At 37.9% G+C, this 18,131-nt stretch overlaps 1 pseudogene; it reads right to left on the minus strand.

Moving 5' to 3' along the window:
• Nucleotides 1-937: 937 nt before the first annotated feature.
• LOC126510820 (voltage-dependent anion-selective channel protein 1-like) lies at nucleotides 938-2,329 on the minus strand (annotated as a pseudogene).
• Nucleotides 2,330-18,131: the final 15,802 nt, after the last annotated feature.

An 18,131-nucleotide genomic window follows, 5' to 3' on the forward strand; every position in this document is an offset into this window, starting at 1 on the left:
TTGTGTTAATTTGCTTGACTATATTAACTATATTAATTATTTCATTATACCTGTACATCATGTTGCACACATTGGTTTGCATAATTATTTTTGAGGTTTCAATATTTTATTCAAGTTTTATTTGAAGTGGTATTAATTACAGCACTTGAGCAGGAGGAACTAAATCTACACAAAATGGAAGACTCTGTAAGTTTCCGATTAAACTGCTAAAAAATAGAGTTGTGAGGGCTATAACAAGCCATTTTTGATTCCTAGTTTTGTCACGGTGTGACCCGTGACCACAATCACCTGCCCAACTCAGAACTGGAGATCCCACAAGCTTTTCCATACTCTTGTGTAAAGCAAAAACAAATAAATAAAAGGTAAATAAATAAATAAGAAAACTGCACCAAAACACAACACAAAGAACAAAGTCCTGAATGACCAGCTCCATTATGCCCACCTGCTACACCCTAAAATGGCATAAAAGAAATAGCTAACTACACCCTGAAGACTAATTTTGTTATAAAACAGATAACACAGCAAGGAAATCTGTCTAAAAAAAAGTCCTTTTCATATAGGTGTGCACATACTTCTCAGCAGTTAGGATTAAGACAACAAGGTTCGATGATCAGGAAGTCACAATTTCACTTATAGACTCCATTCAGATTTACAAAGGCCGGCACATTCTCAGTTTCTACTCACTGTCAGGTATCTCTAGAGGGGCTCCTCTCAACCCACATCTACAGCTAAAAGGAACCTTTCTAAAATGGGGTTTCTGCTGTACCTCTAAAATGGTAAGCATCATAAAACCGAGTTGTCCTTAGACTGGACATCTAATGTGAATTTATCAATTCTCGCATCTGGAATATGCAACATTAGAAGGTACACTAAATTCTAAAGGCAGCTATGCTGCAAAACAGTTTAACATTAACGATGGAGCAATATTCATGTATGCTTAGAATTTCAGTCCTAAACCAAGCTTATGGTCACCTTCATAGATGTTCTTGCCATCCATTAGAGCCGGCAGCTTCATTTGGTATGTGCCTTTAGGGTCTGCCTACATATACACTAAACAGGTAGAGCTGTTCCTTTGGCCAAAGAGAGACATCAGGATTGAGCAGATGCTTGGCTGCTATTCCAAAGTGAGCATTACTGTTTCCTCTGTCCAACCAAGATTGACAGCAGCCTCCAAATTCTTGTTCACCCTCTGGTAAATGGAGCTACTAAGCTCTGTCCTGTTTTCATATTAGCATGGACTTTTCCATGTTGTAGCCAACTGCAAATTTGCTCTCGGTTACTCGGGATTTTGCTATCTCAACATTCACCTGGTAGCCAGGTAGCTAAGCCTCATCTCCAAGCACCAATGCACCCCGTGATTGAGGCCCAGCAATGTCAAAGTCCTCATCACATGCCAGGCTGATAAGCTTACTTTTGTACTCTGTCGTGGTTTTAGAGTCCCCCCCCCCCCCGGCATTAGGCAAGAAGGATGAATCAAAGGTCAGCTTCAGTCTACCTGGCACCCGGTCTCCCTTTGTGATTTCGGTGCATGGGATGTTATCTTTGTTCCCCTTTCCTGTCAAGGTCAACCCGTACTCTATCCATCTGTACTTGGTTTCCAGACTGTAGTTCACTTTGATGGTCTCTGTGTTGGTGGAGTGTGGACTGGTAAATTCCTCCATTGTTTGATATCATTTTCAAATTAAGCTTTATTTTTTTTAAATTTATTTATTTATTTATTTATTTATCTTTTAAAGATTTCTGTCTCTTCCCCCCAGCCGCCTCCCCTTTCCCTCCCCCAACCACGTCCCCCTCCCTCGTCAGTCCAAAGAGCAATCAGGGTTCCCTTCCCTGTGGGAAGTCCGAGGACCACCCACCTCCATCCAGGTCTAGTAAGGTGAGCATCCAAACTGCCTAGGCTCCCACGAAACCAATAGGTGCAGTAGGATCAAAACCCATTGCCATTGTTCTTGAGGTCTCAGTAGTCCTCATTGTCCGCTATGTTCAGCAAGACCGGTTTTAACCCAGGCTTTTTCAGACCCAGGCCAGCTGGCCTTGGTGAGTTCCCAATAGAACATCCCCATTGTCTCAGTGTGTGGGTACACCAGAAAGTATGGAATATATACATATTAGAGTACTACTCAGCAGTAAAAAACAAGGACTTCTTGAAGTTTGCAGGCAAATGGATGGAACGAGAAAACACTATCCTGAGTGAGGTAAGCCAGACCCAAAAAGAGGAACATGGGATGTACTCACTCAAATTAAGCTTTATTAAGCTAAAGCCACAGCCCTTGGTGAAGACATCTCTGGGAGACTTACCAAAATCAGTCTATGTGGTAGGCATAGCCATCTTCTCAGAGAAAGTGTCTGCAGGAACAGGGGAACCTGTGTCTGGGATTGCAGTGAGGAAGCTTGGAGTATGGGATGGTTTGCATAATTATTTTAAAAGGTGTCCATATCTATACATTCCAAAGCACCAAGCAAATAAAGTCATCAGGAAGCACAGATATTCAGAAGGGAATGGAGTCTATTTGTAATGTATATATGTGTACATATGGGGTAATGTAAACTATGAAGTCACAATACGCTGTTGGAAAGCTATATGCTATGGAATCTAAAGTATGATCAAGGTACTTGCTTGACAACATGCAACAGCAGAAGCTATCGGATATACTAGTAGACCTCAAAGAAAGTACTACAAATAAAATGGTTTAAATAATGAGTTTGGAAACAAAAGTCATCTTTCTATTAGAAACAACAGCCATTCTAAATACAGATTTTTATATGAGCATTTTCCTGAACATATAATATAAAATGGGAGCAAAGAGAAAGAAAAAAAGTAAATTCACAGAGAGGCTAGACTTGCCACTATTAAAATAAGCAGGAGAAAGAAGAGAACATAAGGGGCTTTATAGAATAATAACTAACTTAATATATAATGCCCAAGGTTATTAAACAATGCTTTATCAAAAGCAAGAGAATATACATTATTTATAGTAATATAGGACAAACAATCAAATTATAGGATGGGACATAAACAAATCTTAATTTATGAAACTGTTTAGATATTTTTAATCACTAGCAAATGCTATCAACACTAAAAAAACAGGTAACTTCCAATTTTCCATTGGTTTGAAAATTAAATGATGTAATTCTAAATAGTTATCCAATCAAAGGAAAATAATCACAAAAAATGTGTTTTCATTTGAATGCTGCTTTGATAAAGCTACAACAAAGGCAAATTAGAGAAGAAATTGTACTTGAATTTATAGTTCCAGAGAGGCAAGAGCCATCCAGGGCAGGAACGAAGAGTTTAGAACAGGAACAAGGTATAAAGGCCTCCCATCAAAAGCATAAACAGGAAATAGTGGTGGTAAATGAGTATTTGGCAAATTTGTTTTAAATCTAAAAGCCTGGCAATCTTGTCTGCTTCCAATTTCCAAGAGGATCTATATATGTTTTTCTTTGGGTTCACCTCATTACTTAGCTTCTCTAGGATCACAAACTATAGGCTCAGAGTCCTCTGTTTATGGCTAGAATCCACTAATGAGTGAGTACACACCATAGTCATATTTTTGGGTCTGGGTTATCTGACTCAGGATAGTGTTTTCTATTTCTATCCATTTGCATGCAAAATTCAAGATGTCATTGTTTTTTACCACTGACTAGTACTCTAATGTGTAGATGCACCAAACTTTCTTTATCTATTCTTCCATTGAGGGGTATCTAGGTTGTTTCCAGGTTCTGGCTATTACAAATAATGCTGCTATGAACATAGTTGAACAAATGCTTTTGTAGTATGATTGGGCATCTCTTGGGTATATTCCCAAGAGTGGTATTTCTGGATCCTGAGGTAGGTTGAGTCCCAATTTTCTGAAAAACAACCACATTGATTTCAAAAGTGGTTGCACAAGTTTGCATTCCCACCAGCAATGGATGAGTATTCCCCATACTCCATATCCTCTCCAGCATAGGTTATCATTGGTGATTTTGAGTTTAGCCATTCTGACAGGTGTAAGATGGTATCTCAAAGTTGTTTTGATCTGCATTTCCCTGATAGCTAAGGAAGTTGAACGTGTCCTTAAGTATCTTTTGGCTATTTTGAAATTCTTCTATTCAGAGATTTATCTGAATTCTCTGTTCAGATCAGTACCCCATTTTTTAATTGGGTTATTTAGAATTTTAATGTCTAGTTTCCTGAATTCTTTATATATATTTTAGAGATCAAACTTTTGTTTGATGTGAAGTTGGTGAAGATCTTCTCCCATTCAGGCAAAAGTTGGGAGCATGGAGTGGGGGTGGAGTGGGGGATGGGGAAAGAGGGAGAGAGAAGGGAGAAGGGGAGGGTTGGGGAGAGTTTGGGGGAGTGAGATGGTTGAGATGGAGGAAGGATGGATATAGGAGCAGGGAAGAAGATATCTTAACTAAGGAAGCCATTTTGGGATTGGCAAAAGGCTTGGATCTAGAGAGGTTCCCAGGTGTCCACGGGGATTTCCCAAGCTAGGACCCTGAGCAGTGGAGAAGAGGATGCCTGAACTGGCCTTGTCCTGTAGTCAGACTGATGACTATCTTGAATTCTGTCATAGAACCTTCACCCAGGGACAGATGGAAATAGAAAGAGAGACCCACATTGGAGCACTGGACTGATCTTCCAAGGTCCAGTTGAACAGCAGGAGGGAGAATATGAGCAAGGAAGTCAGTGTCACGAGGGGTGGGTCCACCCACTGAGACTGTGCTTGATCTAATGAAAGCTCACCAAATCCAGCTGGACTGGGACTAAAGGAGCATGGCCTCAAACTGGACCCTCTGAATGTGGCTGACAATTAGGGCAGACTGAGGGGCCAATGATAATGGCACTGGGATTTGTCTCTACTGCATGTACTGGCGTTTTGGGATCCTATTCTCTTTGGATGCATACCTACCTTTTATTTGTGGATTTTTTGAGACAGGGTTTCTCCGTAGCTTTTTTGGTTCCTGTCCTGGAACTAGCTCTTATAGACCAGGCTGGCCTCGAACTCACAGAGATCTGCCTGCCTCTGCCTCCCGAGTGCTGGGATTAAAGACGTGCGCCACCACCGCCCAGCGGATGCATACCTTCCTAAGCCTGGATGGAGGGGGTAGGGCCTTGGACTTCCCACAGAGCAGGGTACCCTGCCCTCTCTTAGGACTGGAGGGGGAGGGGAGGAGGGTGAGCGAGGGAGCAGGAGAAAAGTGAGAGGAAGGGAGGAAGTAAAAACTTAGAATGGTTTTATTTATAAAGTAATAACATAAAAAAAAATTAAAAGCTTCAGCCAGCAGTCTAAAGTCTCCAAAGAGTGCCACCACCTGGGGATCAAATTCTAAGTCTTTAGTGAGTTACTATTCTAATTCAAGTAACAATACAGACTAAAGGATGTTTTGTACTGTACAATCTTAGTATGGCATCTCAGAATTTGTTGAACGGACATAAAGCACTGCTTGAGGGGGAAATAAAGTTTGAAATACACAATTCTGAAGTGAATAAAACATAGCAGTTAAGAATGAGAAATAAAGATCAGAAACATATAGATAGATAGATAGATAGATAGATAGATACATACATACATACATACATACATAGATGGATACATAGATAGATAGATATCGATGATATAGATATAGATAGAGATATAGATATAAAGATATACATATATGCAAGAAGAGATTTAAAAAGCTAAAAATGATTCTTAGAAATAACTACTACAAGAGTAACTATAAAATTAAGAAAACACAAGTTACAAATAATAAGAAGGAAGGTTGGTGAGATTGTCACAGATATTACAGACATAGCAGTCAAGAGAAGTCAAAGCAGTGGAGGTATAAATTTCCAAAAGGGAGTATTTGTTTGGTTTTGTTTTTATTTTTATTTTTTTGTTTTGTTTCTGTGACAGGATTTTGCCGTGTAGCCCTTGCCATCCTGGAACTTGCTCTGTAGACCTGGGTGGCATCAAACTCAAATTTGCCTTCTTTTGCCTCCCAAGCACTGGAATTAAGGGCATTTGCCATCACCACCCTGCAAATTTGTGTTTTGTTGCTTTCTTAATAAAATTTCATAAAACTAAAAAATTAGAACTCAAATAAGAACTCAAATAGTTCTATTTATTACAAAGATTGAATCAATCATTTTTTTTCCGAAAATTCTCTCAAAATTAAACCTATTTTGAGTGTCCAACAATATGGATTACTCCATAAATATAAAGATTAAGCCAGGGGGTTGTGACGTATGTTTTCATCCCAGTTCTCAGGAGGCAGAGGCAGGTGTGTGTTTGCATTCAGGTTGGTTGGTCTACAAGAGCTAATTCCAGGACAGGCTCCAAAGCTACAGAGAAACTCTGTTAAAAAAAAAAAAAAGATTAAAAAATGGCAATGCCTTCTTAAGCACTTTCACCAATAATAAAAGAAAAATGAACCACTAACAACAAAACATTTTTCATACTTCATGTGTTTTGGAGATAAACTTCTCAGACAATTGTGAAGAAAATGTGAAGATAATTTCCAAACACAGATGCAGAGAACAAACAAAATAATAGTAAGCTGATCAAATATCAAGGGTTGTCTGATGAAACTACCATAGCAAAGCCTTGGAACTTACAGAAATCCCATCATAGGAGCAGATGTCTAAACTTATCTATCTGTTGAATTGTTTTCAATTATAACTTTCAAAATATCTATGATATTAAACAATTCAACCTTTGAAATCTCTCTGTATGAGCAGAAAAAGGGGAGAAGGAGTGGTATTTAACGATGAACAAATGAATTTGAGGAGATTGAACGTGTATTTAAGTGTCAAAGCTACTATGGTAATAAAGAAAAATTATCTCTAATATGTCAAAGAATATCTTTGGTAAAAAGCACCATCACAGATCCTATTTACTGAATGAAAAGTGTCCTTTTGAGCTTGAAAATATAATAGATGGAAATGAATGAATGTTCAGCAATCCATCTAAGTTCCACAAGGAGTGAAGGGTCTGCCAGTGGCTTGAAGAAATAAAAGTTAAAAGGCAGAAATAACATTGTACAGGTTTAAAAAAACCGTATCTTTATTCATAGGAAGAAATCGAAGGGATTTGCAAAAAAAAAAAAAAAAAAAAACTTAGACTTAATAGCTGACATTAGTTAGGTAGCAACATAGTGACATCCCATGTACCAGCAAGCAAAATAAGAAAAGCAGTTCATTTTCACCAATCCTAAAACTTGGAGCTCGGTGGAATCTGTATCAGGTTCCTACAGAGCACAGCAGTTAGCATCAATGACAGATACATTTTGAGACTAGAATTTGTGGATGTTTGTTTATCGCTTAGTATAGTCAATACTTTATAGATGTCAGTTCTACTTAGTTGGTGTGTGTGTGTGTGTGTATGTGTGTCTGTGTGTGCACTACTTGTGTGTGTATATATGCATGGAAATTTCAATGAGTGCATAGAAGTTGCTGAGCTGATTCTAAATATTTTATGAAAATTAGAGGAGCAAGAACAACAATGTCAATCTTAGATAACAGCTTCGAGTGCTTGCACTACCAAATACAGAGATTTATTTTAATACTATGATAATTATTCAGTGTTGTGGTTGTACAAAGAGAAAGAATAAATCAAAGGAACAGAAGAGAATCCATAAATAAGCTTACATATAGATTTATTTGGTGATTATACTTGTCATATATTCTGCTTAACAAATTATCTCCAGACTTAGAGGCAAAACAGCAAGCATTTATCATCTCATATTGTCTCTGTGAGCAACTTTAGCAGCCTCGCTGGGTAGCTCTGGCTCATGGTCTAACATGAGCTGTGGTCCAGCTGTCAGCTGTGGGATGTTGTAGCTGCTTCCAAGCCTGCTCAGGAGGCTTTCGGTGAGAGGCTTCCTGTTTGATGTAGTGTGGGTCTCTCCATAGGCTCCCAGAGCAGCTGGCTACCTCAGCAAATACTGGTAGGGGAAAAAAAGACTAAAATAGATAATGCTCATAATAGCAGCACAGCCTTTCACAGCATAATATCGGAGATGACATTCTGTCCCTTCCTATGAATGTTATCAGTGTCCCAGAACCACTTGGTACAATGTCTAAGAGCCTACACAGTGGGAATATCTAAAGGTGAGAGTCCATGGGCTATTTTTAGGGCTGACTACCTCAGAGGTGACAGTGGCGGTCTGGTTAAATATGGAAAGAATATTCTTTTTTTAAAAAAATATGTCTGATTAATTTGGCATTCTTTTGGAAATGAAGAAATCTTGGTCATATGCCATATAACAGAACATAACCAATGTTATCTTTAGTGTAAAAAGCAAGGCGCAAAAGTTTCCAGGGCCTTACAAGCATTCTTACATAGTAAGTTGTTGTTTTCACAGTGAAGGTAGTATTGTGTTTCAGGGTCCTTTGAAAGCAAGATGCATAAAATTATCACGTAGTGAAAAATGAAAGGCCTTTTATCAAGGGAATCATGAAGAATGCAAAGAGAGATAGTGGAAAACCAGCTATAGCTCAAAGAAGGCCCACAGAAAGAAGCAGAAGTGCTTAGGAAAGAGGGAGGCGACTTCTCACAGTACTGTCAGTGTGAATGAAGGATGGTTCTCTGAAAGCCCAAGTATCATGAACTGACCCCAAGGACAGCACTCTTGGTTAGTAGAAGAATCTCTGAAGGGTTGGGCCTAGTGGAAACCCCCTAGGTGGCCTCAAACAGGTCACAGGACCCCAGCCCTTTAGTTTCTCTTTTGCTCCCATCCTCACTGTGCAAATACCTCCCTCACTGTGTAAGTACCACCTTCCCTTTAAGAATACTACCTTCATCGCATAAGTACCGCCCTTGCTGTGAGAGTGCTACCCTCACTGTGGGAGCACCATGCTCACTTTGTCTGTACCACCTTCCCTGTGGGAATATGACCCTCATTGTGTAAGTGTGCCCCTCACTGTGGGAGCACCATGCTCACTTTGTCTGTACCACCTTCCCTGTGGGAATATGACCCTCATTGTGTAAGTGTGCCCCTCACTGTGGGAGCACCATGCTCACTTTGTATGTACTACCTTCCCTGTGGGAATATGACCCTCATTGTGTAAGTGTGTCCCTCACTGTGGGAGCAGCACCCTAAATGTAAGAAAAACACTTTCACTGGGGAAACACCACCTCACTGCGTAAGTACCACCCTCAGTGTGAAAGCTCTACCCTAACTGGGTAAGCACCCCCACACTATGTGAGTACCACCATCACTGGGTAAGCATCCCCACACTATGTGAGTACCAACCCATTGGGTAAGCTCCTCCACACTATGTGAGTACCACCATCACTGGGTAAGCATCCCCACACTATGTGAGTACCAACCCATTGGGTAAGCTCCTCCACACTATGTGAGTACCACCATCACTGGGTAAGCACCCCCACACTATGTGAGTACCAACCCAACGGGTAAGCTCCTCCACACTATGTGAGTACCACCATCACTGGGTAAGCATCCCCACACTATGTGAGTACAAACCCATAGGGAAAAAACCACCACACAATGTGAGTACCACCATCACTGGGTAAGCTCTCCTATACTATGGAAGTACCACCATCACTGGTAAGCACCCCCACACTACGGGAGTACCACCATGACTAGGTAAGCTCCCACACACTATGTGAGCACTGCCATCACTGGGTAAGCATCTCCACACTATAGGACTACCACCATCACTTGGTAAGCACCCCCACACTATGGAAGTACCACCATCACTGGGTAAGCTCCCACACACAATGAAAGTACCACCATCACTGGGTAAGCACTCGCACACTGTGGGAGTACCACCCTCACTGGGTAAACACCCCCACACTGCCGGAGTATCACCATCACTGGGTAAGCACCCCCACATTGTTGGGGTATTACCATCCCTGGGTAAGCACCTGCACACTAAAGGAGTACCACCATCACTGGCAAAGCACCCTCACATTGTGAAAGTACCACGCTTACTGGGTAAGCACCCCCACATTGTGGGAGTATCACCCTCACTGTGTAAGCACCTTCACATGGCAGAGGTACCACCCTTACTGGGTAAGCACCCCCACACTGAGGGAATACCAGCCTTACTAGGTAAGCATCTCGACACTGCAGGAGTACCACCCTTACTGCGTAAGCACCCCCACACTGCCAGGGTACCATCATCACTGGGTAAGCATCCCCACACTGCCAGAGTACCACCATCACTGGGTAAGCACCTCCACACTGTGGGAGTATCACCATCACTGGGTAAGCATCCCCATACTGCGAGAGTACCACCATCACTGGGTAAGCACCCCCATATTGAGGGAGTACTACCATCACTGGGTGAGCACAACCCTCAGTTGGGAGAGTCACATTCCCTGTGGGTGTGTCACCCTCAGTGTGGGAAGATCACCCATACCTATAAACAGTATATTAATTTTTTCATTGAATACATTTCTTGGTACTCATCTATTTGATCATCCACAATTGCTTATTATGACATACTTCAAACTTCAATCATTTTTATTAAACTTGTCATGATCTGCATTAGTGGTGATTCTCATCTACTTCAAAGGTGAGGTTAACTTTGCAATGTGTCCTGAATCCATTCTGGGTTACAGACATCTAGGATATCTTGGACATGAAAGAGACAATTAGAACAAATCAAGTTTTGTTTAAGATTTTTGGAAATTTATATACATAATTTCCTTTTTATATATTTTTTCTCTATTAGTCACTTCTGTTTAGAAGTATGTAGATCATCAGAGGCCTCATTAAAATAGAAATCTCTGCCTCAATTATTAATGGATACAACACATCTCTTTTATCATTTATTTAAGTAAAGATCTCAATAATTTAAAAAGGGATATTTTAAAATAAACAAAAAGAAGAAAAATGGGGGCAGTAAAGCTTCTAAATGCATTAAAAAAATTAAAATTTTAAAGAAAATAATGTTCTAAATAATGACTATAGTTGCATCAAGTCATTTTATGCAATCCCAGAAGATTTACAACTAAGAATTGGTGAGAATATTTTCAATGCATATTACAAATTAAAAAGCTAACATTTCACTTTGTAAAGAGCTTTACTTCTTGAATGGAAAACTTTAATTAATTAATTAATTAATGTCAAACTATTTTTTCCTCTCGTTAGTTTTTTTTTCTATTTGACTCATAAAAGTTCATTGTTTAGTCTTAGCAGGGATTGAACTACCATTTTAAAGACGGCAAAGCATTTAGACAAAGAACATATAAAGCTGAAGGTGCAGCCATAGTCAGAGTTGGTAAGAGCAGTTGTAGGACATCCTTGCTTCATTGTCACCACCTTTCCCCAAACTCAATTGACTATGGAAATGCTCCTGGTTGCGCAAATCACTTTTCTACCAGTCTAGCACAATCAGAATTCACCCGAGAATCCTGATGATTTTCATGCTCAAAGAGTGCTTCTGGCTGTTAACCTTTCCTAGACAGGCTAGAAAACTCAGCCACTACTTCAAGTTCTACACTCCTTTGCGGTCATATTGGAGTGGAAACACTCCAGTTTAGAAAACTCAGATCTATTCTCAATCTCTCATTCCAAAGGAACCAACAATACAACACTACTTCCTTTATGTTAATTTTTCCTTAAGACATATGATGAGAAATAAGTGGAACATTAAAATTTGAATACAGTACAGGAAAAATAACCAAGTTTGAAATTCCGTGGTCATCCATAATGGTCCAGGAGTTAGTCTACTGCCAACAATGTTTAACAAGTCACAGGCTGTTTGGAGTCTTCAATGAGCATCTTTGTGTGCATACATGTTGTTATCTATGAACTTGTGGGAACATATATACATGAAAAGATTTTTGTGAGAATTTTAACAAGCATCAACATGCATTAGCATATCTTAAATATATTTCTTAAATATTGTGTATTTCCTATGTTTGTGCCATGAAACTTTGTTCTATATGAGTAAAACAAAATAAAATAAAATAAATGATGTACTAGCTCTTAAAGTACCAGCCCCATTCCTATTATCTCTGAACACTATCAGAAAAATACCTTCACATATTTCTTTGCTTAATTTCATTTAAATTAATTTCACAACTTGGAGAGTGCTAGTGCATACCTCGAATCTGAGGACTGGTGAAGCAGAGACGAGAGCATTTCTATGAGTTCAAAGCCAGACTGGTATACATAGCAAGTTTTATGCACGCCAGAGCTAAAAGTGAAACCCTGTACCTTATCCAATGTGTAGCTGGTATATACTTCCCCATTCTGTAGACTGTTTCTTCTCTCCCATGATGCCCAGTTATCATGCAATCCCGTGCAACAGTTCCTGGGGCTATTTCCTGTACTGTTAGACTCCTGTCCAGAAAGTTCTTGTCAGTTCCTATAAACTAAAGTATTGTAAAAGTGTTTCATTTCATTATAAAGGAAGTACAATTGTTGTATTTCATTACAAAATATGTTAGAGTCATAAAAGCTCTTATCTGAAGCTTGAGATTATCTTTGCAATGTCCATTTCCTCAGAAAAACTCTTTACTCTATGATATTAAATATTATTATCCTTTAAAAGTTGAATTATGGCAATAATTGAGCAGAAGATAAATGTTTCCCCTCAATCTAGCAGTTTGTATAGAAATTGGAGTCTTGTGAGCCTTGATATTATGTTAATAAATGTGGAAAATCAGAATCTCAAATACCTATAATATATTGCTTAATTTTCAATAAGCAAACAGGTATATATATTTTATACACAAGATATTTCTAGTAAAATTTCAGCACAACAAAATGTGACTTTATATTACAGATTAACTATGAAGATGTTATTACTTATTTCCTACAAGTAGCTTATTATCTTTTAATAACTAGTACATAGTACAATAAGAGAACTCCAGGTCTTCCAGTCTACTATCTACTGCCTTTTCTCTTTGCAATATCATGTTTTCCAGAAATATTTATTTCAACATATGGGATACACAATAAAGTGGAATAAAGCACAAATTAACAAGAAACTAAAATTGCATCTTTTATGTATAAAATTTAATATAATGATGCTACAAACAAAAATTTTCTCAATAATCAAGTTGTAACTTAAAAATCATACGTCATCGGTACAGTAGCATTTCAAATGTTATTTATCTGCCATTTGCTGGAGAGACTACTTTGCTAATAAAAGGAGATTTGAACCTACTGACATCATGAGCTCTCTTTCTACTCAATCTCACGAATCCCACTTTTCCCATGTCTGCTTTAGTTTTTCATAAACAAGAAGTTCTTTTCAGTAGGGCATTCCAATTGTTCTAGTTTTAAATTTTGCAAATTTAAATCAAGAGTAGAGTATGTCTATCTGAAATTGCCAAATGTATACTTCAATGCATTGGCTTTCAGTGGACCCTAAGTACATCTTTACACCAATCCTTACAGAAAAATTAGGCTCTAATGAGCTAAGAATAAATTGTACACTTGAGAGATTGAGGTGGAAGCAGTTTCATCAAAACACATAGACAACAGGTAAAATAGTATGTCTCCACACAAGATGCTGAACAATTTTTTTTTCAGAAGAAAAGGTAATTGATTTACTTTGTTGATGAACCATCTGGATCACCTGGTATGAGAAATCCTTCTGTTTATGTTTGCTTTTATTGGTTAATGAATAAAGCAATATCGGCCAGTGGCTTAACGGAATATAGCCAGGCTGGAAGAGATATATAGAGAGAGAGTAGGCAGAGTCAGGGAGATTCCATGAAGCCAGCAGACGAACTGGAAACTTTCTGGAAAGACACAGCCACATGGTGATACACAGATTAATAGAAATGGGTTTATTTAAGATGGAGGAGCTTATAAATAAGCATCTAGAGCTAATAGACCAAGCAGTGATTTAGTTAATACAGTTTCTCTGTACTTATTTTGAGTCTGGGAAGCAAGAATGAATGAACAGCCTCTGACTACAACCATTCATTTTTAATTTCTTTAATTTTTGAGATTATAATATAATTACACTATTTCCAACTTACCTTTTATACTCACAAGTAAGTGTAGTCTAAGCCAAATCAAGGAAACTTCTCTTTGCCACAGGATACCTTTACATAAAACAACAACCAATCAAAATGCAGAGTTATTAAGCCAAGTACAGTAATGATATATGCATCTACAATGAAATTCCCCTATGTAAGACTCAGGGATCACTGTGGAAAATGGGGCGGAAGGATTTTAAGAGATAGAGGAATGTGAAGTTGGCTGTATGGTTTCCAGAAATGTCCAAAGGTATATTTATAAAATCTCACCAAAATGTGATTCTCACAAATGCCTAAATAGTAGCTGAACAAGAACAAGGACAAGCAATAGACATATTAAAGTGGACAGAGGGAAGCTTACAGGGCCTCAAAGAACTACATAAAGAACTAAAGATCCATCATTTTGATGGATGTAAGTATCACAAAACAATTAGTACTTAGATGTGGCATGGTGCAGTTTCCCAATTAAAATATCATCTTACAGTTTAACAATTACATTCCTCATTTTCTATAGACCTGGGAGCAAAATAATCATATGTATTTTAAATGTATATAAAACAAACATTTAAAGATGTAGCAAAATTGCCTTAATAATCAACAACAAACCTAACCTACTCTTTTCAGACAGTACTTCCCCATTTCTCATGCATTTAAGCTCCTTCTGTAACCAGAGGATTATAGATAAGTGAGAAGCTGTTTTCTGTCACAATACTAAATGAATACTTCATAATTTTCAGCTTTTTCCAATTTGAAAAATTCAACCTGACTGTCTTTAAAACACAATGCATGACTACAGGAAAATAAATTAAATTATGTTGTAGAAGAACTTGGCCAGCACAGCTAATATTTGTTTATAACTGAGTTTTGTATTTCTCATGTAAAATGTTGCAGAAAACACAATGCAAAATATGTCGACATGTTACGTGGGAGTGAGAATGTTCGCAGCATTACTGTGAAAGCTCTGTCTCCTGGTGAAAAAACCTCAGGGCTTTTCTGTAAGCAAACACAATAGCCCCCAGTCTCCTCCTCCTTTTTATTTCTTTTCTCTTCTCTTTTCAGTTCGGCCCAAGATTCATTGACACTTTTTAGCATGCCTCCTTCTGTCAAGGTGTCCCTTTGCCATTCCACACGGTTTTGTCCATCTCTAAATCTTTATTTAAGCTTTTCTCCAGTGGCATCTTTTATCTACTGAGATAACCAATTTCTTTTTATCTCTAGGACACTCATATGAAGGACTTGAGAAAAACCAGATGAGGTGGGCTAGCAGGATAGAACAGTCCTGCCCTGCAGAGGACTCAAGTTTTTATTTTATTCTGTTACACGTGTGGAGAAACTTAAAAGGATACTTTTGCACATTGCTGCCTCCTCTGCTCTTCTGCCACTATTAAGTGTTTTTATGAATTTCCTAGGGTGAAGAAAAAATACACAGCAGAACCATGCTTTGTTTCACTAATAATCTCCAGTTCAAGTATCTTAGATCACCACGAAGCAGTTATCTGAATCATTTCAGAAATGAGTACACATTGAGGCCTTAATAACAAAACTGAATGATGGCTGTAGTGTTTTTCCCTAAGGTCACAGAATTCTTCTTCAACATTCAAAGCTTCTCTTACCTAATTTAGAATCCTGCTAAGTTTTCCTTCATCAGACACCATGGGTTCTGATTATTACTTGGTCTGTCAGGTTGGTATTTGTCATTATGGATCAATGTAAAAGAATTTCACTAGAAACTTAAATATCTGAGTTGAAGACATCCTTTTAATGGCTTGTTGTCAGTGTGACACCTCCACCATCAATCTTTCTTCTTTTTATTGCTGGATTTGTATTTCAAAATAAATTTCTTTATCTTCCATACATTTTGAATTAGGAAATAGTAAAATCAACTCTGGCTATAACAACCCTTTACATGTGTATCTTCATGTATGAAGAGGAGTCACATCTCCTTTGCTCAGAACTCTCGTTTCTCCAGTTTTGGAGGCAAATACTTTTGCCACATTTATTAAATTCTGTGGTGCCTGTTTCTTCTCCTTTTTAGTACCCGTATGATAAATTATGCATAGATCACATATTCACACATGTACTAAGGAATTACAGGGTGAACATCTTTGGTGGGATGGCAATGACTCTTTCTTGTCTCTCAGTGGAATTTTTTATTCCAGGTCCATCTTTTGTGCTAATTTTAAGCCCTTTGTGCCTCGGCTGTGCATTGGACTTGCTTTATAAATTTTCTGAAACTCAACAACAAGCTGGTTCAGAAGTCTTAGAGGTAAAGAGAATTACCTTACTTTAGACTGGGTCATAATATATTATTTATACTTCTGCTAAAGTTTTTTTGGAGAAATATAAAATTATACAACTCAAAACAAAACTTCCTATCTTTAGAGTGAGTGATTAAAAAGTACAGGGCAAGAGTTTTGTCCTCCGTGTTGTCTATGAACTAGAAACAGTAGCAAAAATGGTACCAAGACAGAGATGAGTTTCATGCAGGCTTCATCTGACAACGAGATTTTGCTTTTCCCACAGTGCTTCAGTGGTGCTGGATCTGGTAGCTGGCAGGCCACATTAAAGGACAAGCCAGAGGACTGAATGTCATTCTGTACCAACATCAAGATTTTCATGTCTCACAGAGGAGGTCTCCTTGGTTGCAGTTTACAGAAAGAAAAAAAAAAAGGAGCAGAAGCTTTATAACTTGTGAGTTAGTTACCTTGTTACAAGAGATGAGGTGGTGGGGAAATCTAAAGATATTAGTCACCAGTTGTCCATATCTTCCTTTATTACACATAGGCATTTTCTGACTTGAATGGTAACAATCCAAAAATCTGACCAATTTTAAGCTGGAAACAAACAAAGATACAAGAAAATGAGCACAGTATAAAGTACATACCACCTAAGCATTAGTTACTTTTGTTAGAAAGATTTATTGTGGGTCAAATTTACCAATTACCTCAGTATCATGAAATAATTTTGTATCCTAGTTACAAAAATATATAACCATGAATGAATTCTATAAATTTTCTCATGCAATAGGTAAATAGAGAATCTGGAATATTCACTTATTATTCTAATTAAAATTTCTAGATTTTCTTAAGTAAAAACAGATTAACAAATAAAGACAGCTATTGCTTATGAATGTTATTGTTTAAAATTTGTTGCTGAATTGAACTATGGCCTTCAAGTTTAATTAGATAAAACTGAATCTTTCAAACATCAGGCCATAATCACATTTAACAAACTTTATGTCTGATCAGCAACTGGGTTTAGAGAGGGCAGTCGATGAACAGGCTGGGTCATGGTCTCCACTCTACCACATTGGGATTCTAGCAGAAAGTAGTGTAATCCTGTGCACTTCATAAAGATGACCTCATCTCCTTGTTACAGTAAACTTTCTATAAGAGTGAGAACTGACACTCTAGAAAAGATGGTGCACAGCATGTCTGAAGACTTTAGGAACCTCAAGAGATACAAATCCTGATATGTCTTATCTTCACCAACATGAGGCTTTCACCCAAAGTAAGAAAAAATATGATTTAAATGCAGGTTCTTTAAGCCCAAAGCAAACTATCATATAATTTATTGGCATGTTCAAAATACTTCTTAATATATACTGGTGTGACACATTGAGCAAAAGATATGGAGAACAAGAGTCATGGGGCCAACATCAAATCACAAAACTAGTTGCTGAACAATAACAAATGGTCTCTGAGTCTGAGCTCTTAACGTTGTCCTATTCTGCCTGTTTGGTGAGACAATGGAGGCAGAGAAGCATTGCAGTGGACAGAGGAGTCCTTCCAATTTTCAGTGAGGAAAGACATTTAAGATGCTGGCTCTCAATTCTAGGCAGTACATTTTGAATTAAAAGTACATTTAAAATGCATTTTTAACTTACCTAAGTGACTGGTTAAGTATACTATAAATGCTAAATCTATCTTTAAAATATAATTAAAGTTTTAATATAATTTTCAAAAATTTTAAATAGAATTATAGCACTTTCCTTCCCTCCATCCAGCCACTCTCAATATCCTCTGCTGAACTCTTTCCATGTGCCAGCATTTTTTTTAATTTTTTATTATTCTATTTATTATTTTTATTTATTATTCTATTTTTTATTATGTGTGTTACAGATACAAATATGTGTGTGTCTATGCATGTGTGTGCGTGCACAAATATATATCAGTACAGACTGCCTAG

Source organism: Alexandromys fortis, unplaced genomic scaffold (assembly GCF_014885135.2).
Source record: "Alexandromys fortis isolate MF-2015 unplaced genomic scaffold, M_Fortis_MF-2015_v1.1 scaffold_78, whole genome shotgun sequence".
Lineage (NCBI taxonomy): Eukaryota > Metazoa > Chordata > Mammalia > Rodentia > Cricetidae > Alexandromys > Alexandromys fortis.